At 44.3% G+C, this 23,558-nt stretch overlaps 1 protein-coding gene and 1 long non-coding RNA gene across 3 annotated transcripts in view; one reads left to right on the top strand and one right to left on the bottom strand.

Annotated features, from left to right (window-relative positions):
- The window catches only part of LSAMP (limbic system associated membrane protein), a 1,003,974-nt gene that overhangs the window by 81,580 nt on the left and 898,836 nt on the right, over positions 1–23,558 (top strand). The gene's annotated exons all lie outside the window — the stretch shown is intronic.
- Positions 19,909–22,158, bottom strand: LOC146445273 (uncharacterized). The gene is made up of 3 exons (XR_014851564.1): positions 21,990–22,158; positions 21,190–21,247; positions 19,909–20,049 (listed from the first exon to the last, which is right to left on the bottom strand). It is a non-coding gene; the product is annotated as an uncharacterized LOC146445273 (long non-coding RNA).

A 23,558-nucleotide genomic window follows, 5' to 3' on the forward strand; every position in this document is an offset into this window, starting at 1 on the left:
GTAGAAGCTAGCTTACTGTAGAGAAGAAAAGCTTTGCATACTGTTATTCCCTGAGCATTTCAGTTTCTTCTTGAAACTCCTGAATTTAAGCCTTGGGTCCAAACACTTCATCTGTGCTAAGCAAGGCTACTGTGAAGTCCTGCACTTTTGCTCCTAATCTGCAATCTGTAAACGTCACATGCACCACTAACTCATTACGCCCTAACTGATGCTACAATTTTTGTGTCAGGGCTGATGAGAGGCCTAAAATTAAAATTCTCAGCAGTTTCAGTTGGCAAGTAGGCACATGTATTTCCTGCCCCTTTTCTGCTTTCCAATTGCTCCTCTATGCTACTTTTGGGTACAGCTGTTGCCAGGGCAAAGCAAGCCCTGCACTGTATTTCACTTGTGATAGCATCCTTGCCTGGTTAGCTGGAAGAAGAGAATAACGTAGAGCAAAGTGGCTCCCTCATTTTTCATGGGAACATAGGATTTGACATACAAGATCAGACTCTGCCTTCTCTAATGGCCAAATATGTGATATTTCAGAGGAGAGCAATATCCTGCCAATAGAAAATATATTTATTGGCACAGCTTCCTGCCAAGGGTTTTGGATTGAGCTGCCTGATAGACAAGAGGTTGAGTGAGAGCTGCTGCAAAGAGGCAGGTTGTAGGCCCCTCACGTCTCAGGGTAATGCTGCAGGCAGGGGACTGCCTTCCTGACCCCTATGGAAAGCACTCTGCTTCCTGAGGCATGAGATTCATTTGCCTTAGTAATTACTGTGGCTCCCACAGCTACATAGGTTATTAGCAGGTGTCATATGTTTCAGGCATAAAATGAGGTCGGGGGGTGGGGGGGAACCCCGAAATTCTTAGTCATTGTTCACCTGAGTTGATCTGCTCCTGTGGGAGGGAATCTCCTAAGTTGCTAATATGTAGCTTTGCAGGCTATGATATTTGCGTGCAGTGGAGATGATGGGATATATCTTTCATTTCATCTGGAGGAAAAATAGCTCCGGATTAGGAGAGATAAGTAGAGGTAAAACTCCCTGTTATTTTAGCATTATATGGCACTTTGGGCCTTTTTAGCTTCAGTAACACTGTATTCTGCCTCCAGGGGAGAGGACACTTTGTTCCCTCACACACAAAGAACATGCAGAGGTTTCCCCCGTGAATGTCTTTAACAAGGAGAGGAGAGCAGCATGGGAGAATTCAAGTACAGCACAATAAAGCATTTTCCATTTCAAATACAGCATTACCACAGTCTCAACACTGGGATGGGGACTTTGGAAATTTTGCTCTGTTGATGCTCACAATTTTAGCAGCAATTCTTAGTTCTTCCATATTTAATTTCGAGCTCAGCTGCCTCTTAGGTGTGTGAGAAGACAAATTTTCCTTTCATTGCTTTTTGGGGAAAGTGAGGAGGGCTTGAAGGAGGTTTTTTCCTATAATGTCACCTGATGAAAAGCTTGAAAATACAGCCCTAAATGTCACCTGATGACTCAAAACCAAGAAATCTAGAAAACTCATTTTCGTGGTTTTGGGAGGCTACACTCAGGATTTCTGATTGCTTGAACTGCCAGTACATGGAAACAAAGACAGACTATTTAGAAACAAAGGTGCCTTGATTTCAGAGCTGTTTTATACAATAGAAATAAGACATCACTCTTTTTCACTGCTCCCTCCAAGACCCAGAGCAAGTGTGTTTCTCAGAGCCAGTGAAGGCTGGATGCATCCCTTTCATAGTGTGTCAGTACCTGCAACAATCCTCACATTGTATGACAGCCATTTGCCTGCTCCTCTGTACTCCGACCCTTGGTCCTTAAGATGTGCCTGCTAAAGCACAGTTTTGCTCAGGATTCATGGAGAGGAGAAAGGACCAGGGTGAGAGAGAGGTTTTTCTCTGTTCATTAGAGGGCAAGATTAAGCCTTACTATTAATTATTCCTGTATTATGGCCACTGGTGGCCTGTAGTATTCCAGAAGTCAGATTGCCAGCAGCACTAAATCAATGCTGCTGCTGGTTCTATGTTATCAGTCTGTAGCCACACAGACATTTGGTGTGTTATAAAATCAGAGTAACGCTTCATAATTGCCTTGCAAAAGTGGGGCATTAGTGTTTTCTAAGTGACAAGCCTATCTGGAAATGCAATCGGGTCTTTAGCTATAATGCTATGGCAGTGATAGCAAAGTCATACTCAGGGCAGAAATTAGCTAAAAATTAACCATACAATTGCAAATGGGCAAAGCAATTAAGTGCAACCCATCCTCCAGGCACATGGGCCTTAGTGCTTGTCACTGAAGAGACATTTCTACCTGTGGAGCTCTGCAGGCTGAATGCGTGTTAAAAACCTGTCTTCTTCCTCAGCATCCAGAGAGAGTTCATCCTTGACAAAGTGGTATTAACCTAGCTCTTTCCTGGCTCTTGAAGCAATGTTTGAGAGCAGATCAGGACCCTCCCTCTTGTTACAGAAGGAAAAGTGGCACTGAGAAGCATTTGGACAAAGCACTGTAGAAATCTCTAAGCTACCAATAAATAAAGGTTGTTTTTCACCTGAGCCCCGGGCATATTAACTTGGGTCTATCCCAGTACCAAGCCAGCTTTGTTGCCCTGGGAGGTGAGCTCTCAGCCCCCTGTGCAGCAGGAGCTCCAGCCTGAGTGGAGCCAGCCCCAGGACCTCTGATGCATTGCTTCATAAAGGTGTGCAAAATTAGAGAAGCTACAGAAAAAATACTTCATATCCCCTTGAATCCTTGGGCTGGGCTCTGAACGTAAAAGCCATCTGTTCTTCCTTCCATCTCCCTCAGACCTAAGACCATTAGGGAAAGATGACTACTCTCAATGATAAGATCCTCTTGGCTGGCTGGTGCTCTTTTCCAAACTTTGGCATCTCTCTGCCCAGTTTGGCCAGGGGATAATTTCTTCTGTGGTTCAGCTGGCTTGGCGTCTGCTTGCAGGACTTGGACATGGTGCTCTGAGCCTCAGCCATGGAAACACACTGGCCATGCACAAACAGAAGCCTGGTTTGCCAGGCTGAAAGACTGTGGCCAGTTGGTCGCATCCACTGTAGCGTCTGGCCACCAGCTGGGAGACATGACACCCAGAATGCTGCTCCGTATGCTAAATGAATTGCGAATGATTACAAAACCTGTTTCTGTAAAGGCTTCTCCTTGATTCTTGGAATAGTTGCATGCTGTGTCCCTCTCAGAACTGATAAAGCTTTGGGAAGGATCAGGTCTGTGATATGCAAAATACAATTTGGCATCAAATTCAGTATGCCCTCTTCATGTTATTATTTTGTTTTGTTTTGTTTATTTAATGAAACATAACAGAGTCTTTAAAATTTTTAGCAGCTGCTTATCTCTAGAAAGCAAGCTTGTTCTGTGGTGCCACTTTTGGGCCAGGCCTTGGTGTCATCAGCATCATCAGGTGATAAATATTTAGCATGCCACATATTCCTCTGTATCTATGTATGAAGTTAAACCTGTGTAAGGTCCAGGAGAGAAGAGAGAGGTATTTCAGAGTACTTGTAGAAAGTTATCTCTGCATGTCTTTAATTAATCCAGTAATTGTTTGAGGAAGAGCAATAGTCACCCTTGTCTCTGGTAGGACCTGAACTACTTTCATACCCCTCCAAGACCATCAGAACTAAGATTCTGGTTATGTGTGCAAATTTCAGGCCCATTTGGTGAAAGTGTAGAAAGTCTCAGTTCTGGTAGTAACTGAGCAAAAGCTGCACAGGGGTTTTTGAACAAGTTGGGAGTTCTGTGTGTAGTCTCTACACCTCTTCTTGATTCACTGGGCAACCTTGCACATGTCAGCCTCCCTGCTTAGTATCTCTGTGGAAATGAGTGTAACAATATGAATCGATTAAAGATCTTTAAACTTCACAAGTAAAAATGCCAGAAAGGTGCTAAATATTATCTATCTTTATTTAAAGTTTAGGGTCAGGATGATTTTTAATGAGGATTCCGTGCACTTATAAGCTTAAGCCATGTAAAATGTACTTAGTGGCAGCAAAAGTGGTTGTTAAAATGCGACCATCATGTGGCCCAGACCTGACACTTCTGGATCCTAGTCCACTGTGATGCCAGATCCAGTCCAGGTTTCGTGTGCCCATGTCGACTTTTCTTGGAATAAAATACATAATGGATCAAGCTGCCATATTAAATTTAGTTGTTCACTGTCACATCACCCAGTACACAGTCTGCTCCCTAAATCCCATACTAATCCAGTTGTCTGTATCTCCTTTGGTATAAAAGCACATTAGCCTCAAAAGAAGCAGCAGAGACAATATTAATAGAAAGATGGAACAGTGACGAGAGGGTTAATATCAAGCTCCAGTCCTAACCTGATATAGCATTTATATGTCCTCAGGAATAGCACTTCAGCCCCAATACGTATATTCTTGATGCTTCACTGGGAAGATGATGATTTGTGATTTCTCTTTATCCTCTCTCACACCCATCTTCTTTCATTTGCTTATGGTAACCCCGATGTGTAGTGTAGTTTTAGCAGTGTCGATAGTGTACCTTTTACCTGGAGTGAGTTTAATAGGATTTGACAGTGACAGAGGATGAGAAAATTCTGTGATTCTATTATTCATCCCATTTTTGCAGCAGTCTGTGTAGATTGTATACTATTAGAAGAAAATGTTTGTATTTGAGGTTTCCTATCTCTCTCTCCCCATCTGCCTCCATCCTTACAGCTTGCTCCCATCATCGCACTGTGGGTACCTATGGTCATTAAAACCTTTTGCAGGAGGAAAGTAGAGAGAGGGGCAGGAGGAAGGCCAAGGAACCACTTAGATATCAAGTATGATAAATTCATACATTAAAGGACAGACCTTCTCCCAGAATGTTTATGAGCAACAATGCAACAGAACCAGAGTCACCTTTGTCACTCATGTGACTTGCAAGCACTGTGTCTGACAATTGGATCTGTGTCTTTAGAGGATAGCTAAGGCTTGTTCATGTTTTTACAGCATCTCTCTATGTACAGGCATTGCCAGTGTTTTCATATTATCCCTTACCAGGCTGCTCTTATGTGGCCCATGTCTTTGGCCTACTTGAACTGTATTCATTTCAGTTTTTAACTGACCTTGGTTTGCTCCCTGACCATTGCTCTACTTCCTGATCTCTAGGGCTTCTGCTCACACAGTGCTGGACATCACTGAAAGAACTGGGGAGGCAAAGTCTCAGCATGATGCTGGCCTCTTGACTTTGATTCCATCATCTCTGCAGTGCAGAAATATATAACTGACTCCTACAGTTAGGAAAGGTAAAATATCCTTTCCGAAGTCCTTCCCAAAAAGGTTAAGAATTTAATTTTGGATGAACATTCTTGCCCTCTGAGCAAGTCTTTGTATTAATGATCTCATGACAGATTGCTCCTTAAACTGGCCCTAGCGCAGGTCAAGACAGAGTGAGAATATTCTCTATTTAATGAGGCAGAGATCAGAGCCTCTAATATTTCATCATTCGTGCTCAGGGGAGGAAGGGAGTTATGAGCTTGGAGAGCTGCTGGCAGAAGGGGCCCTCGCAAGCAGCTGTGATGGCGACTTGCTCACTGCCTGGTTCTTAGCCCCCAAGAAATGACTCCTGTAGGTTTCCAGCTTCCTCTCGGAAAAACTAACCTTTGTCATTAAACTCATTTAAAGTATTGAGTTCAGTGTTGGCAAAAGATCTGAGGCTAATAACCCTCAGGACAGAAGAGACAAATTTAGTCTGTAGAGAGGCGTAGTTTGAGGAACATGGATGCCAGTGGTGTATGGACAACCACAGTCTACAGGACTGTGTGGAGCATTTAGTTTTGTTCCTCATCAGCTTTTGCCTAGGAAGGGTGGGCAATCTGATACTCAGATGCTAGTAAATTAGAAAGCCAACTTGCAGATCCAGTGGTTTGCAAGTGTCTTAATTTATTAATGAGTGGAGACCATCTCAGTGTGTGTAAATATAGATTTTAAATCAGTTGACATGATGTACATAAACAATCAAATTGTAGCGTAGTGCTGAGACGCTAATGTTAAATCCACCCCTGACTTGAGTGCTACTTTTCAGTAGCACTGTGCTCCCCGGGAAGCAGTGATATATAGTACAGTGCAAATCACTGGTGCCCTTAAACTGCAGCTCTGAAATATTTACACATCCAAAGTGTGTGTGTAAATTGGGAGTATCGTAACGTTCCCATAAGGTGACAGAGATTTGTAAATTTTGCTTCTGTGCAGTCCTGCATTTCCCTGCTAGTGACCGGGAGCCAGGACCCAAGAGCATAAATTCCCCAAATAATTCTTGCGATGCTTAGGGTGAGCTCAGCTCCCACACTTAGCTACTAGAAGCAAATCTTTCCAAGGTGCCACAGTTATGATTTGCCCTTTGAAAGGGACTGGTAGTGTCTTTAAAGCAACAGCTCCTGGAGGAACTTTAATAGCTATGCAAGGTGCTATTCCATGGTGTTGAGTAAGGACATCCTGCTGGCTATAAGGCTAATTGAATTGGTCAAGGCTGGACCTTGAATTCTGTGTTCAGTTTTGGATCATTCACCACAGGGAAGGCATTGAGACACTGGAGTGTGTCCAGAGAAGGGCAACAGAACTGGTGAAGGGTCTGAACACAAGTCTTATGAGGAGTGTCTGAGGAAGCTGAGGTTGTTTGGCCGGGAGGAAAGGCAGCTCAGGGAGACCTTACTGCTCTTTACAACTCCCTGAAAGGAGGGTGTGGTGAGGTATGGGCTGGTCTCTTCTCCCAGGTATTGAGTGATAAGACAACAGGAAACAGCCTCAAGTTGTGCCAGACAAGATTTACATTGGGTATTGGGAAACATTTCTTCGCAGAAGGGTTGTCAGGCATCGGAACAGCTGCCCAAGGAAGTGGTGGATTCCCCATCCCTGGAGGTATTTAAGACACTTAGATATGGCATCTGGGAACATCGATTAAGTGGTGGGCTGGGCAGTGTGAGGTTGATGGTTGGACTAGATGATCTTAGAAGTCTTTTCCAACGTAAAAAACTCCCTGATTCTGTAATGGAGGAAATACGCCTGAAGAGAAGTGGACAGTCCTTCCTTCCTAACTAATCCTGGCTGACATAGAAAGTCAGAGCTCACATGGGTATGGCTGAGCCCTGAGGGTTGGTTGGGACCATCCACCCTCCAGCCTCCCTCCCTTCCCTCCACCCTGCGGGAACAAAAGCCTCCTCAGGAGGCATGGAATTTCTCACTGCAGCGGCCTGCGGCGTTCCCGGCAGCTCCGATCTGCGGCCGGCCTGAGGCGCCTCACGGCGGGACCTGCCGGGCCGCCGCCATGACAGCGGCGCGCGCTCCCGCCGCCAGGTGTCGCTCGGCGCTGAGGGCGCGCGGGGCGAGCGGGAGCCAAGGAGCCAAAGAGCCAAAGCCGGGAGCCAAGGAGCCTGTGGGGCTGGTGGAGGTTGGTGCTGGGCTGCTCTCCTCAGCCTCTGATTGCACATCTCGTTGAGAGCGATGCCCCTCCGTGCTCTGCCACGGTCACTCTGCAGCTCCAGGGGAGGGGAAGTGGTGAGGAAAGTGCTGACTGATCCCTTCCCCCTGACATCGAGTGACTGGGCATGGGGAGTGGCTCAAAATGGTCGTAGGGGAGGTTCAGACTAGACACTAGAAAGTATTTCGTTGCCGAGAGGGTGGTCAGACATTGGAACAGGCTTCCTAGAGAGGTGATCAAAGCCCCAAGCCATCAGTGTTTAAGAGGCATTTGGACAATGCCCTTAACAGCAGGTTTTAACTTTTGCTCAGGTCTGAAGTGGTCAGGGCTGAATGATTACTATAGGTCCCTTTGAACCGAAATAGTCTGTTCTGTTCTATTCTATTCTATTCATTGGTTAATAGTAAACATTAAAAAAAAAAAACCACCAAAAGCCAAAAATCCAAACCAAAAAATCCCCACCAAGCCACTCACAGTCTCCCCCAAAACAAACAAACAAATAAACCCAATTTAAAACCAAAACAAAAACCAAAATCAAAGCCACAAAAAACCCCAACAAAAAAAAACAAAAAACAAGCAAACAAAAAAAAACCAAAACAAAATTATCCCAAAAACCTCCCAAACAAACAAACAAAACCACCCCCAAAAATCCACTTAAAAAGCCCCCCAAAAAAATCCCCCCAAAAAAACTCCAACCCCCCCCAAAACTCACAAACCCCCGCCCCCCCAAAAAAAACCCAAAAGGAAACAAAAAAAACAAATAAGAGAAAGTATCTTGTTCTTGTAGTTGTCATTGTATGATATGTTTTATAAGAGGACCTTTGCCTCGTTTCCCAATTTTAACCAGTTTCTAATCTGGATAATTATGTTCTGTCTAATCTTGTACTCTTTTAGCACTTGTTATTCTTCTTCATTTGCTGCCCTAAACTATTGTTGCTTTTAAACAGCTGCTATGTTCCATCACAGAGAAAGCTGCACTTCAGGGAAGGGCAAGCACTTGTCAAATAATATTAGTTCAATAATTTATATAGTGTTTTCCCCCCATATTTTGTAATAAATTATTCACCTTGTATCATTTTGCATTATTCATCTGGTTAACTGAGGTAGCCTAACAATTTTAAAATGTATTTGTCAAAAAAATTTGTTGAATTACTTTTGTCAGTTTGGGGCTTTTTTTTTTAAATAAAAGCTTTGACAAATAATCACAGTCCTTAGCTGCCTGGCCCATGTGGTCAGTGAAGCAGTTTAGATAGATTGGTGGTGAACAGTTTTGTAAAACAAAACAAAGCAGCAAAGCAAAAAGCAAAAAGAGCACAGCTGAAGCCCATTTTCTGAGATTTTGTGCACTGTGAAATGTAAAATATAAGTGTTAGCTCTGTTTGTTAGCTGATCATCTCATGGATGGCAGAATCTCTGAGGCCATCAATTTGCCAGCTGAATTAGAGCACAGGCATTAGCAAAACAGGTTGAAAATATGCTGGAAGGACTTGTTTGCTGTCTCCCACATTCCTGTGGCAGCTTGTGGGCCTTCAAAATATTAGAGCTAAAGTTTCTTCACATTCACTATGGGATTGCTCAAATGGTTGTCTTCAAGATTGCTTTAAACTTGGCCTATTTTGCATAAGATGAAGCTTTCTATAGGGTTAGAATGTGTGTGCAGGTTGGGGCTGTTGGGGTTGTGGATTTCATACAAGTTTAAGTGGTACAGTGGTCTGTTACAACCCCCTGAAATACTTGTGCTGGATCAGCTGGGGACAGAAACAAAAGCAAGTTCTCCCCTTCCCTTTCCAGGCTACAGAAGAGCAAAGGGAAAGGTATTGACATGCACATTGAGGTGTTCTGAGCTGAAGGCACTTGAGAGATTTATTAAAACTGTATCAAGTCATGCTAGGCTGTTTGACGAACTGGTTTGCTGGACCTAACCAAGTATTTGTGAATTCACTGTGCTTTTTCTTTATTGCTAATGGTAGCCTTTGAGGCCTTCTAGACAAGATATGTTCAGTACAGGGTGAGTACTGGGAAAAGGAGAGGCCCTGATCCTGATCAGGGAGGCATCAGGCTGCATATGTGCATGCCCTACACTGTGAGCTGGGACTCATGTCCTTGTCACCAGTTCTGGAGGTGAAATGAAGGGTGTTCAGTGATTGTGCCATGATGCTGGGCTTTGGAGATCTTTGATTTGACTGTTTTGCCACAGGTGACTCAGCATTACCTCACTTTGTCTGCTCCTTGGCGTTGGAACTTTGTAAAAGCTCCTATGCTTTTCTGCACCAGGTTGCTACACTTAACAGTATGTTACCACTGGTTTCCTGTTTAGATACTGCAGACATTAGGACTGCAAAGCTACTTCAACTATATTCTAAACGTCTTTATGAAGCATTGATTGGCCAAGAAATGAGAAGCAGCAGGAAGCCACAGCTTTCTGACTTAGGAACTTGCAAGTCTTTCATACAGCTCATCTCGAGCTTTGCTGACATGATCTCACTTGCTAATGTTTTTTTGCAGAGCATCCTATGTAATGACATAATTAGTGTAAATTGCATTTTATTTTTAAATCATCCCCTTTCCTTCCTGATTTTTTCATATCTAAATGTCAACTTTTATGGTAAAGAGTGGTGTGCTGCAGAGGCTGAACAGAAAAACACTTGTGCAGGTGGAAATCTGCTGGTGGAGCTTCTGAGACGATGTTGAACAGGAGTTCAGCTGTTTGAGGTCAATATTTTTTTAAGGCATTGCAAGTTGTGCTTGATTTTGTTTTCTTGCAGCCCAAGTCACCTTGCCCTATCAGGTATTAAAGGCTTTAAATTATGAGTACTACCAGTGAATTGCAAACACATACCCAGATTTTACAGATCAAAGGTAAATGATAATGTTAGAGCATCAAACCTGTTCAAACATGGTAAAGTAAAAATCCCCCTCCCTTAATATGGTGGGAATTATTTTCCACACAATACTTACCTTTCTCTGGAAGAATGAATTCAAAGCAGTTGGAGCTCTGGGAAGGGATGCTATTAAATTTCTTCACCCATTATTTTCATTTCTGGTCATTCCACTTTGCCTTACTAACTCTAGATGGCATTAAGAATTCTAATACACTTTCCATTTTGCTTTTTCTTGTCATTGTGGTAAGCTTTTTTGGAGCAGGCATGCCTTCCTTATTGAATATATATGCAAATCTGACACCAGAATTTGGTTCTTGAGTCCCTCTTGTCAAAAAGAATACATTAAAAAAAAAAAAAAAAAAGTTGTTTACCTGATTAGGAATTTCTGGAATCAGTACAAATCTCAATCCTGTTTTTCAAAGCAAAGAAGATTCACTAAAGTTTAGAAATCATAATATTTACCTAAGAGTTGTGTAACCACAATAATAAACTTACGGATACTATCAGTTATAACAGAATCTCATTGCACTCTTGAACATCCATGAGCTGAGCCATCCTACCTGCATTGCAGGCTAGGACTATTATTGTTACCATTTTATTAATTGGAAAACTGAGGCATATATAATAAGTGGAGGTTTGCTGAAAGTCAGAGATTTCTGCAGCTCATCCACATGTTTTCTGCCTCTTGTTCATCTGATTTGTTTAAAGTTTGCTCCCTGATTTTCTTCACGATATTAATCAGGACAGAATGAAAGCCTGTTCCTAAAGCTAAGGGAAGTTGAGAAGACAATGAAGGACTTGGAAAGATGTAGACTCCAGAAACTGGATTCTGGGCATGTACTGCCAGGACAGAGGATTTTTATTTAATTTTATAGAAAAATGTTCTGGTTATTTTACACTGAGATGCAAAATCTCATTTGCAGCCAAGCCCCGGAGGGAGTAAAAGGAACTTGGAGAGCTCATAAAGACAAGTGTAATAGGATTAATAAGAAAAAGGCCTAAGACATAAGCCTTCATTGTACACATTTCTTGCTAAATTTTAGTATTGATGAAGGTGAAATGCCAAAATGCAACCACACGCTCATGTCCTTGAGGCTGTAACAGAGTATCAGCATTCATATGAGCAGCTCCTGCCACCATTTTAAGAGCAAACACGTGGGAATGCTGCCAGAGAACAAAGGAAAAGGGGCAGGAAGGCTGCTCATGAGGGGATGCAGCTCTCCTAGCAGGATAAATATGTACCTGGTATTGAACATGCACAATGGGAACCCTTTGACAACTGAAAGGGAGTTGAATGCCCAGAGAATGGACTAAGGGGTAACTTGTATCACCGCTGATTAGATCCACAGAGACACACAGACAGATAATTAATGGGTCCTAAGGAGCATCTCTTCATTGTTGGGTAGTGCCTTCAGTGCATCAGGTATCTCAGCATCTTCAAGGTAGCCGAGGAGTCTTTGCTGACTGCCACCAGCCGAGCTCTGTGGCTGCACAGGGTGCCCAAGTACAACAGCAACCTGTCCTTTGTTCACCCAGAGTTCTAATAGGAGAATATGGAAGAAGAAGAGATGGGGCCAGGCCCATGACATTTTCTTGTCTGTTTGTTTTGCCCATCTGTCTATCTGTTGCTGCCAGTGCCTATGTTATGGGAGAAGGATGATTGCATCATTAGCTTGCTGTTCCAGCCCCCTGATTTAGGGTGAAATTTGGTTGTGCTGCTGGGTGTTCGACTGTTTGCCAGGTAGGTCCTACCAAGAACATTTATTAAAATAGACAGATGGGCACTAGGGTAGGAAGCAGCCATTAGAATGCTTGAAATCAACCAACTGTGAAATAGAAAAATCAAAAAACTGTATTCCTGGAGCCTTTGATGCTAGCCTTCCCTTTTGAGGCTGTCCTTCTCACCTTTTTTATAAATGTACACACCCACAAACAGAGAGCTACTTATGAAAACGCCACAGCCAGGATTTTGTCTTTTTAGGCATTTCAGTTTAGCCAGGATTTGGAGGGAATCGGAGAATGGCTCCCTGAGCCAGAACCAGTGCATTCAAAATCAAAATGCAGTTTTGCTTGCAAATAAGTGCTCCGGTTTCTCTGGGAGCTGGGGCTTCTCAAGCTCAGGCAAGGTCTGCCCTGTCCCTGCTTGAGTGCAGTGGGAGGAACACAGCTGCTGACTGCTGATAGGTAGGAGGTGAGATTCCTAATCACTTGTCTAGATGCATTTGCAACTTATTCTGATTCCTTAACAGCTCTTTCTGTCTGCTCGAGTTCCTTTGGCATTGTGATCACTCTCCATTAGCTCTTGCAAGTAGTGGCATGAGATGCCAGGATAGATACTGTCAAAATCAAACATCTTCGTTTTGTTCCCTTTTTTCCCTAACTTAGAACTGGAAAAAACAAGATGTGTATGTTTGCCTTTTCATAGCTATGTATAGAAGGGGGAGTCCAAGGCTATTAGAAAAAGTACGTGTCAGTCAGTTGTATCAGATCAGTAGGGAGATCTCTGCTCATAGGTATAAAAACATTGTCGAATCAGTCACTGTCTTGAGATAAACTCCTGTGGCATCAGTATTAGCAGCTTATTTTGGGTTTGTGTTCAATCCTCAGGGGATGAAGGACAGTCCCCTATACTGTGACTTTCTTGTAGCTGTGATCTTGGCTGAGTCACTTGCTGGCATCTCTTGCAGGACCAGCCTGCAAGAACTGTGAATTTTCATTGAGCATTTATGATTCTAAACTTGACCTTGGGCTTACAGTATTTCTGCTTATCTGTCACTAACCTGAAGGGAGTACGGACAGCATCAATGGGTGCTCAGGTATGACAGCAATGACTGGGGTAGAATATTTATCTGCTAGTTAGATACATAGTAAGAGCTTGTTTGTAAAAGCAGCAGACCAAATTCAGGAGATCTCTCATAGTGCCTGTCCTTCATCATGATGCTGATGCTGATGGCACCATCCCAGAGAAAAACTGAAAGTAGGATAAGAGATTTTTACTGGGGCAGTGGAGACTGTCTCTCCACTGTTTTCCCAAGTGGGTCTGTAAAAAGCCAGCACCAAATCCTTGTTTCACTTCAAGGGAGTGATGTCACAGACAGATTTTTCATTGCTTTGTGCTTTACCTCAGCTTTGGGCCTGAGGAAATGACAATCCTGGTCTCCAGATGGTGTCAACTGGTGTAACCATCTGGGAGTGAGGCTTGTGAATGTAGGATTGGACATTCAAAGTCTTTTTTTTCCTGTTTCTTTTTTTCTGTTTACTGTGAAGCTCACTGAGATCTTCTAAGGGAAGGTGCTATAAAATACAAACCATTAGTCAAGTATATGTAAGTGCACATATTTGTCCTGTTTCTCTTAGTACTGCTCAACATTGCTTTCCATTGGCTGATTTATAACCCCTAGATCTGCAAGGTCATTTCCATTTGATTCTGCAGTGTTGCACTTTTAAATGATGCTAAAACCTCCCCTTTATTGTCAGGATAAAATTAATAAAAAACAAGCAGACCTTGACCAAAGGAGTAGCCCAATAAAACTGTAAGTTGCCCACACTAGGCCAGTAACTAGGAAGCAATTTGCAAAGTTCAGTGATGCTTTTAGTTCCCTTTCTTGGCCTCATTAGCACTGTATACAGCTGCCTACAAGGGTCAGAAAGCACGTTTACCTCTCCAACGCAGCACATCCTCTGTTACCCTCACTTTCCAAGCACCTTAGCCCTGTCTCCTATTGCACGCTGTACAGGTTCAGATGAGCCAAGAGGATTTTTTTAGGTGAAGGCATTGCACCTCACAGCACTGGTGCTGTGCAAATGTCCCTGGATGCAGGGACATTTGGTGAACTTCTTCCCTCTTGACAGAGAAGGCACTGTGAACCTCAGAAGTGCACTTGCAACTTCACCTGAGGCTGACAGGAGTCCTTCCATTTATTTAAGGTCCCATCTGCAGCATCTTATGATTTTCCAGCTATGAATGTTGCAGCCTCTGGAATCACAGCAGTCTGAAGCAAGGCATGTCTTTGGTGGTTAGATGTGCTTTTTTGGCTAGATCTGGATTTGAAAGAAGCGTGTTCAGGTCTTGAGCAGTGTTGGTGAGGAAATGCTGCATCTCTTTTCCATTGCTCCTGCCTCACACAGTGAACCCAGAATGTAAGGCCAAGGACATGGCTTAGCTGTAGCTCCCTCACTTGTGAGTCATATTCTTGTGGCCAATGTGTTTCTGCATTTCCATTGTTTCCCAAGGTGACAAGTACAAGAGAAAAGGAACAGTAGGGGGAAAAAGGGCCTTTTGTCTTTTTAATCTCACCATGATACAGAATTAATCAAGCATCATAGGAGCATCATAGGAAACTGTTAAGGAAAGTGGACTTGCCCTAATCTGGGAAGAATATGGGACAAGCATCCTACTGGTTGCAATATGATGCAATCTTCTAGAAATAAGATTCAGAACAAAGTGTGTCTGGTGAAAACTTCCAGAGTCCTGACTGGAGCCTGGGACCACACACCTACCTTACTTTGACTGAAGTCCATCTCTAGCTCCCCTAGACTGCAATGGAAGCATTTAAAATGAAAACAAATCCATGAAAGACTGCTGTTAAGCTGCTTGAGAGATGTCAACAATACCATCATTCTTCTTTGAGGTAGACTTGGAGGCAAAGTCACCCTCTCCTTATTAGGAGCCCTCACATCTGTACACTGCTTTGATACTTTCACACTGGCTTTGTCTTTCAGGGTCTTCTCCTTTCTTTGTGTGTTTCTCCTATGAGAAGGCAGGCACCATTATGCAGGTAGAATAGAAAGCAGTCCTGGAGTGGGCAGACTAGACCCTTTTTTCCCTGGGGGATGATGGTGAAGGGAAATTGCTCCTTCTGCTGGGCTTCATTTTGCAGTAACTGGTGTGCTGCCATCAGCCTTGACCTCCAGCCAGCTTTACACCTGCCAAAGATCAGTCCCCTCATCTGTGTCTACACATTTATGTCACTTCATGCTGGCTCCTTTCCTCCTTTTTCCTTTGGTCCCATGGGAAACAGAAGGAACAGGTCCATGTGATCTGGTCTTGCAATTTTCATGTGCTTGCATTTTCACCTGCCTCACCAGTGTCCTTAACTGCCCTTGCTCCCACCTTCTGTGCTGCCTTTTCCCATTTTGCTACTTCCTCCCCATTGCCCCTCCTCTGCTGTGCCTTCATGCACTGCTCCCACATGGAATCCTCTCCTTTCAGCCATGCAGCCCCTCCTTGCTGGTGTGCAATGAAGTCACGATTGCCTCCAGTTAGTCAATTAAGAGATCAAGTTTTATGCCTGTGCTAGGTTGTTGGGTTTTCTTTTACCTACTTAGTATTATTTTTCCAGCTCCATCTTGGCACCTACATTTATTTGAAATAAATTGGAGGATAATTTGTTTTTCTAATTTTCAAGAAGCGAACTCCTGGTTCCAGGGGGGTCGATGTTTTGGGCACCCGGTGCCAGCGATCTGGGACTGCACACAGAGATTTGTGCTGTGTGAGGAAATACTTCATTAGACTTGTATTCCACGAAGACACTCTTGCTTCTTAACGCCTATGATTTTAATTAAAACCTGGAAAGTGAAGAATCCTTGGGTTGTATTAATGTTTTCATTTCCATTAGGACAGGAGAGTTTATAAACACGAGCTGGGTTTATAAATTAGACCTTGTAAGAATATTATGTGCACAGTGCAGCAAAGGCAGGCGAGACCTGGAGTGGAGCTGGCCCCATCTGTCTCTTTCCTTGGCTGGCTCTCAGTTTCCAGTGTCCTCCCCTTGGCACAGGCTTTTCTGAGCTGTTCAAGGGTTCCCCCTTGGAGACTAAGCTAAAGGCTTCTTCCATTTCTTTCTGTGGATGTTCTCCTCACTCAGCAAAGCAGGAAGAGAAGCAGATGTTTTAATCAGGGCCTTGCAAAACAACTTGCAAAGGTGACATTGGGTATAAGAGTTTTGTGATGAATTACATGAAAGGGGAGAGAATCTCCTGACCCAGTTCTCGTATGCATGTGTACACAGAGATGCACTCAGAGACAGTCAGGTCTAAATATGCATCCCACTTACAGCCATCCACATCCAGAGTGTGAATATGTATCGCTGAGCATGCAGGGGAATGTGACAGAAGATGCAATCTCCTCCAGAGATGATGTGACAGCTGCACACAGCTGTGCACAGGCTGCCCCGGGGGGTGCAGGCAGGCATTGCCCAGCAGGCACTGCCCAGCAGGCGCTGCCTGGCACAGACACTGATGCAGGGAGCCACAGGCCCCATACAGCCTGACTGTACTCAGCTGTGCAAACTGCACATGGGCCATCAGTGTGACACCAATGACAATAACAAGCACTTGTGTGCTGCGTTCTGCTCAAGGACAGGTTTGCAAAGACATCCACAATTTTATGCAAGGGAAAGCAAAATGTGGATAGATGAAGCGCCCAGATTCTCACAGTTTGTCAGCAGCAGAGCTGAGAGTAAATCTGGATCCCGAGTTTCCATTCATAATTCCCACAGGGTAAACTTCCCACTTCTAACTGTAATTATGTAACATCCTTGGAAATTACTTTCCTTTGGAAGTGTAATGGTAGAGAACAGCTACATTATTTTGCATCTCTGGCCTTTGGCTGTGGTATCTCAGGTTGGCTCAAGACTGTCTTGCAGTGGTCATCAGTAGGGTCAGCTCAGGAACACCTTTGCTGTGTGCAGTGCAGCTTCATGCAGGAATGATACTTGAGCTATTCTGTTCAGGTAGAGTGTGGTGTAGCCCACACCCTTTTAGCATTTGCTTTTTGGCTTCTCTTCAGTATGCAGAAGGATGGACCCCGTGTTAAAACCATGCAATCCCCTAAAGGATCTGCAGGAATGAGTCTGAAGGCAGTTTTGTATGGGCACCTGTGCATGAGTGTAAATGTTTCTGCTCTGCAATCTTAACCATGTGAGTGGAGTAGGCCATCTCTTCAGCACTTGATGACATTGGTTTAGCACCATAACTGCTGAGCTGTCTGAGCTGGTTTGCCAGGTAGCACCTGGGATTCACAAACAGCTCAGTTTCCACCAATGGCTGAGGTGGTACAGGGGGTATAGGAAGTTGGGAAGAGAGCTCCTGGGCCTGCCTGCTTCTCCCTATCTCCCTCACAGTATGACTGGATGTTTTGACATGAGGGTGATGTTCAGGAGAAAGGAGGGAGGCGTAGTCACTGTCAGCCTCTGTCTCCTTGAGCCCAGTAGGGCTGTTATTGAGATATCCTTCCAAGCAGCTTAAATAGAAACGTCTGGTGACAAAATGAAAACAAATGGGGAAGTCGGCGAGACTGGCTGGCAGGGGTTCCCTTCCCTCGTGCTGCCAGCCCCTAAGGGAGAGGAGGGGCTTGCTGGCACTTCCAGTCCCGATAATGCATCTGAGTTAGTGGAAGGGGCAGTGGAAGGGGAGGAGGAGGGAGTGGATATCTTCCTGGGCAATTTTTCAGGCTCTTAAAACAGTGCTGGACCCACTAGAGGCCATTATTTAGGCTGCCTGGGCTCTCACCCTCTGTTGAGACTCAGAGGGCTCTGAGTCACTGCATCCCTGCTGGAAGAGGGGAGAGCTGAGGTCCCTCAGTCAGGGTGATGCCAGGAGCCTCCCTGCTGGCAGCGCTGCAGTTCCTCAACTGCCACTGCTGCCACTGCTTAGGTTCAAGTGGATACCAGCGCTAGTTCAGAAACATTCCCTGCTTTTTGAAAAAACTTTTTGTTTTATGTCTTTCACTTTCTTTCCCTGTATTTCTCTAGGAGAGTGTTGGTCACCTCATTTACAAAAGTCTTTGTTTAATCTCTTTACTTACTCAGTCCTTCTCACCTCCATATGGCCAAATCCACCTCTTCAAGAAAGGCTTGAAAAGGTGATGGTTATTCACCAGGAATGAATTTTCCAGGGAAAAGTCTTGCCTGACCCACTGCCTGCTTAGGGAGGCAGTAAATCATTGGCATGGCATAACCCCTTGGGCTGAGTGAGCAGGGCTGGATGTGAAGGGTGTCAGGGAGTCTGAAAACCTTCTGAGAGCGTGGCACACTGAGCTCCATCCAGCAGTGCTGCTCCAAGGGGCTCTTGCAGGGACTTCACGTTTTCAATGAGTGGGAGTAAGTGGGGTGGGAGGGGGGAAGGGGATTGGAAGCTGCATAGAAAACCTGCACGTTAATGGCAACACTTCTCCAAGAAATTTCTCTTGAGAGTTCCTCATTATGCAAACAAGTCTGGCAAATGATAATGCCTCCTGTACTTCCAAGGATTAATGTATGTAAATGGCAGAGCTGCTGCTCATTCCCAAAAGCAACATTCAGTTTCCCACACCGGAGCCAGCGCCTGGGCCAAGGGCACTGAGTCTCAGGGTACATGCAGACTGCTCTTTCCACTCCCCTTTCATACTGGCTGCCCCCCTGAATTTTCTAAGTTCACTGTACTAAATGCTTCCTTTTTTAAAGCATCCACACTGAGTACAGCGTCATGGCCTTCCATGTCTGTGGGGTCAGCATATGTCACCTGCAGCCTGCTGAGGACACTGTCACGTGTCCTGGTGATCTGCCAGAGAAAACAGCAGAGTAGATCCTGGTCTTGGGGGATTTGATCCAGGCAATATATTGCTTTATGACATTGCAAGAATGCAGGGGGGTAAATGGGGAGGGTGGCTGACTTCTTAGTTACAGACTTCAATTTGATGTGGAAAAATTGTTATAATCTGAAAAGAATTTTGTCACCTTTGTGAAGTGCACCTTTGGTGCATTATAGGTCTTTTTTTTACTTTAGTGTAATGTGGTTAACAAGTAGAAAACCATAGAAAAATCAGGTTACTTTTTTTTTTGCGGTTTTTTTTTTTTTTTTTTTTTTTTTTAAATAATCTAGGTCAGGTCAATCTGAGTTAGCTGAGCCTAAGGCTGACATCACCAAGTTTATCTTGTGGTAAAACCAAAGTATGCTATCAGTGTGATATTTTTCCACTTGAGATAACTCCTGACAGTAGCCAAGAGGTTAAAAAAGCACTTTTTTCCCCTTCCTTCCCTTCTTTTTTATTTATTTATTTATTTATTTATTTATTAACTTTTGACAGTAGGCTTGGCCTACAATTTTAATTTGCTTGAGTGTGCATGTATAGCAGAGTCCTTCCATGACTGGCACTAATATTCAGCATCCTCAGCAGCAGCAAGGCAGAGCAGTGCTGACTACTAACATCCATAGCTTACTTGCCATGTGGCAAGAAGAAGTCTGGCCTCTTTGAGGTGCTCTGACTGCAATCTTCCCTTAACACCAAATAACCGCAAATGAACCTATTTCAGATTGCTAAAACTGGTGTGTGCAGCCAGGCATAACTCAGCTAAAGATCAGTCACTCAAAACAGAGGTGAGCTGCTTTGCCAAGCACCTGGAGACAGCTGAAACTAAAGTAGGTTTGGAATTTTTTAGTGCAAAACCAATCCCTCAACATTTTTCTTCCTTCCCCCATGCTGCTGTTAATAAAATGAAAGTGGAGGATTTTGAGCCAAGTTTTGACCCAAGCAAAATCATACTCATTTTTAGTGGGCTTGAACTTTTGATTTCTAATTAGTTTCAAAAAAGCATGAAGCTAATTTTGTTTTCCTTTATTATGTTGGGGGAGTTGTCGTTTTCATCCTCTTCTCTAGTCAGCTGAACTTGAAGAAAAGAGCAAAATGGTACATAATGGTGGCTCCCTGCTGACAAAGCAGAGTTAAATCACAGGAGATATGATCTCCATAGCACAGCCTGTAGCAAAGAACAGAAGCATTTAACCTTCCTCAGGCTTTTATAAGACAAAAGGAGAATGCATCTTAACGCTAAAACAGCTTGAAATTGAGCAGTTTGGGGCATTTCAAGAAATAAGACTGAAGCATCGAATGATAGGAATTTTAAGATTCTTTCTCTCTTTCAGACCCAGAAGAAAAACGTTATAAAATTTCTGTGAATAATTTTGAAATTTGCTTGTGCCGTAAGGGTTAGCTGTGAAATCGGTGTCATTTTAAATTCTCATGAGAGCTGGCTTGTTAGGGAAATGCTTTACTAGGATGAAGTTTGGCCATCCAAACCAAAGCATGCCAAATTACATGCTTGCAAAAGGGGGTGGTGGTTGCTCTCAGCCCTAAGGGAAGCGCAACCTGGGACATGGATGCCCTTTGCAACCTGCTTGCTTCTAGATTGCCAACCCTGCAGAAGAGTGACCAGAGGTTCATTTAGAGGCTGCATTGTGTATTTGGACCTGGGATGAGAAGGAGAATGTATTGTTTTGTATCCCAAGAACCTTACAGAAATGGATGTTTTACATCCAGATGCCAGTTTCTGTTCTGCTTTGGATACAAGCTGCAGAATTCTGACAGTTGGGGGGGAGGGAGGCATGTGTGTGAAGCAGGGAGCTGGAAACTGGAAGCTAGATTTGGAAACCCCTAACCTGCTTTTTTGCTCATGGGATTGTGAAAGTGCTCAGAGATTGCAATTCTTCTCCAGCTCTGAAGAATCCCGTTGATATATGCTCCACATTATGATCATATATAAAGACTGATAAGACATCTTTGAAAGAAAATCAGAGGGGAACGTGTTGCTGCGTGTGCTAAAGTAGCAGAAGTGTGAATGTCACGTTCAAACCTTACATTTTGATATACGGCCATAACAAAGGGGGTGAGGGGTCTGTCTGTATAAAGAACACCACAAAATCTACTGCCTAATGATTTTTTTAAAAAGAGACTATAAATCAAAATTGAGAAACTCTGAAGGCTTTTACACCTACTTAGTGGATTCTGTGTGCATTGAATGTCTGCTGCTATAAAACCCTACAGTACTCTGTCTTTGAAAGTTGGCTGGGAACTAATAGCACCTTATCAGGGCTTTGCATGCGATAGCCCTAAGGTTTACCTTTGTAGTGCCTTTTGAAAAAAGGTCCTGCCGTACAGAGCTGCAGCCTGTGCTCCAGCTAAAGGTGAAAAGGGGATGCGGGAAAGGGAAGCAATAAGATTATACCTAATTGCCTTAGCATCCACTTAACTATTTTACATATGTGTCTTAGAACAAATGTTTGTGCAGTGTCTAGACTGCTGTTTACAAATGTGTTAGCTAACTCTGGCTAATTGGGGAGCAATTACTGTGAGTTTAAACAGTAGTACAGACAAAGCCAGAATGCACCTTCCCTCTTCTCCCATCCACACCAAGCCTGCCAGAGCTCACAAAGTGTTTGAACAACACACTCAGGCACATGGTGTGATTTTTTTGGGCATTGTCCTTTGCAAGGCCAGGAGTTGGATCCTTGTGCTTCCCTTACAGCTCAAGATATTCTATGATTCTACAATCTCTACCTTTGTCCTACTAGGGAGAAGAGGCTGGGATTGCAGCATAAAGATGCATGCTCTCCCTCTCAGGGAAAGGGAAAAGCAGAAAAGGAGGATTCCAGAGCTCTCCCGGCAGTGTGCCAGCAGTGCCAAAATCACACTTCTGCAGGAGTGCTGCTGGCGATTTCCATTGCTTGGTCATGGCATCAGCTTCACCTGAGCTGTTCCTCCCCACCTGGGGCCTTCTGCAGGCTCCAGCCTTCCTCTTGCTTTCCCCTCATCTGGGGCACCTGCTAGTGCCTAGTACAGCTCTTCTGTCTGCCACCCCTCATGCCCCATCCTAAGGAAGGAAACTGCTCTCAGCCACACTCAGGTGATGGCTTCCCTCACCTAAATAATGCTGTCCCTCCAGTGGCATCTGTGCCTTTGCTCTGCATTGGCTGGAGAGCCCTATGGGGACTGCTCAGGGGCTGTGTGTGATTGCTGGGGGCAGAGCCCTTAGAGGGTCCCAGCAGTCATCAGGGAACCAGAGCACGGCGGCCCCCCCTCCTCTCTCTCAGCCATGCTTGGGAACTGTTCTTCTCTGCTGTGACATCAGAGCCATCACTGGCTGGGAGTAGAATGCCAGGGCAGGTGTGCCAAGACCCCATGGGCCATGGCAACGCTGCACAGCCAGTTCTGTTGGTGCCCAGAACAGGAGGGTTGTTGGAGGCAGAGCTGGCTGAGCCCCTCTGCAGATCTGCTTTCCCTGGCAGTATCCTGTATGCCTGGAGGTGCCCCCCAGCCTACACTCCCAGGGACCTATGGAGGCAACCTGCCCTTTGGGCTCTGCTGGATGATAAGGTACATGCAGGATTTTGGGAGGGGTCTTGTGCTGTGTGGAAGCACCAGGCTGGAGGGGGATGAGGAATACCAACAACCAGCCTTCTACTCAAACCCATTGTGAATGTTTAGAGTAGGTTTCCCAGTGGGAAAATAAAGGGAAATTGCCCAGGCTGAGCAGCAGCTACTGCTGTTTTAGAAATGCTGTGCCTGGTTTCCCTACCCCCTTTGGCTCCTGTGGAACCCCTTTTTGGTGGTTGGATGCTCTGGGGATTGTGCCTCGAAAGCAGACTTTGGGCCAGGATCTGGGCTCGTCAGAGTGCCAGTGCACTTGGCAGGCCTGCTCAGCTGTGCTGTGCTGTGCCCTTGAGGATCTTTTTGGAGATGTGCTTTCATGGAAGTGTGTTAGAGGTGTGTTACAGGTGTGTACCAGGGGAGGACTTGTGGGCTCTTGGCTTTCTCTTTTCCCCTCAGTACTTGTTGCAAATCACAGCAATAAGACTTGTTCTTCCACAACAGGGTAGGAGTAATTTCCCAAATAAACTGGGCCTTCCTGGGACTATGGGCTGGAAAAATGTGGTCAAGGGCAGAGCAAGAAGAGACAAATTTTACATGAAAAGGATTTACGAGCACAGACACGAGCATTGCTTGTTCTCTCTCCTATTACGCACACACGTCTGGAAGTTAAACCCATGAGCTAATTGCAAAGCCACATGCACACATTATATATATATAAATAATAATAAACCCCTCATTCATTATGTACCCTGGAGTGTCTAACCTGCATTGCATCCAGTAATTCATTTGCTTGGGAATCAATCCAATATTAGAATAGTAAAAATGAAAGGTTGGAAGAGCTCTCAGGAGTCCATTTTCTTCTTTGCAGACAGAATAAAAAATAACAATTGCAAACTCATGATCTGCTACAAATAGTCATACATGTGCAGAACAGGGGCAGATTTCTCTGCCAAATTAATGTACACTCTTTTTTTAATGTGTATTTTTCCCAAGAAGTTTCTTAGGAAAATTTAGTTCTGAGATAAATTTGTTTCTGATGTGCCAGCATATACTGGAAGCTAATAATCATGAAGATTTTCTCATGTGGAAAGGGAGGCTGTCAGTCCCCTACTGGGGCAT

This window comes from Lichenostomus cassidix, chromosome 1, assembly GCF_008360975.1.
Source record: "Lichenostomus cassidix isolate B80296 chromosome 1, HeHo_3.0, whole genome shotgun sequence".
Classification (NCBI taxonomy): domain Eukaryota; kingdom Metazoa; phylum Chordata; class Aves; order Passeriformes; family Meliphagidae; genus Lichenostomus; species Lichenostomus cassidix.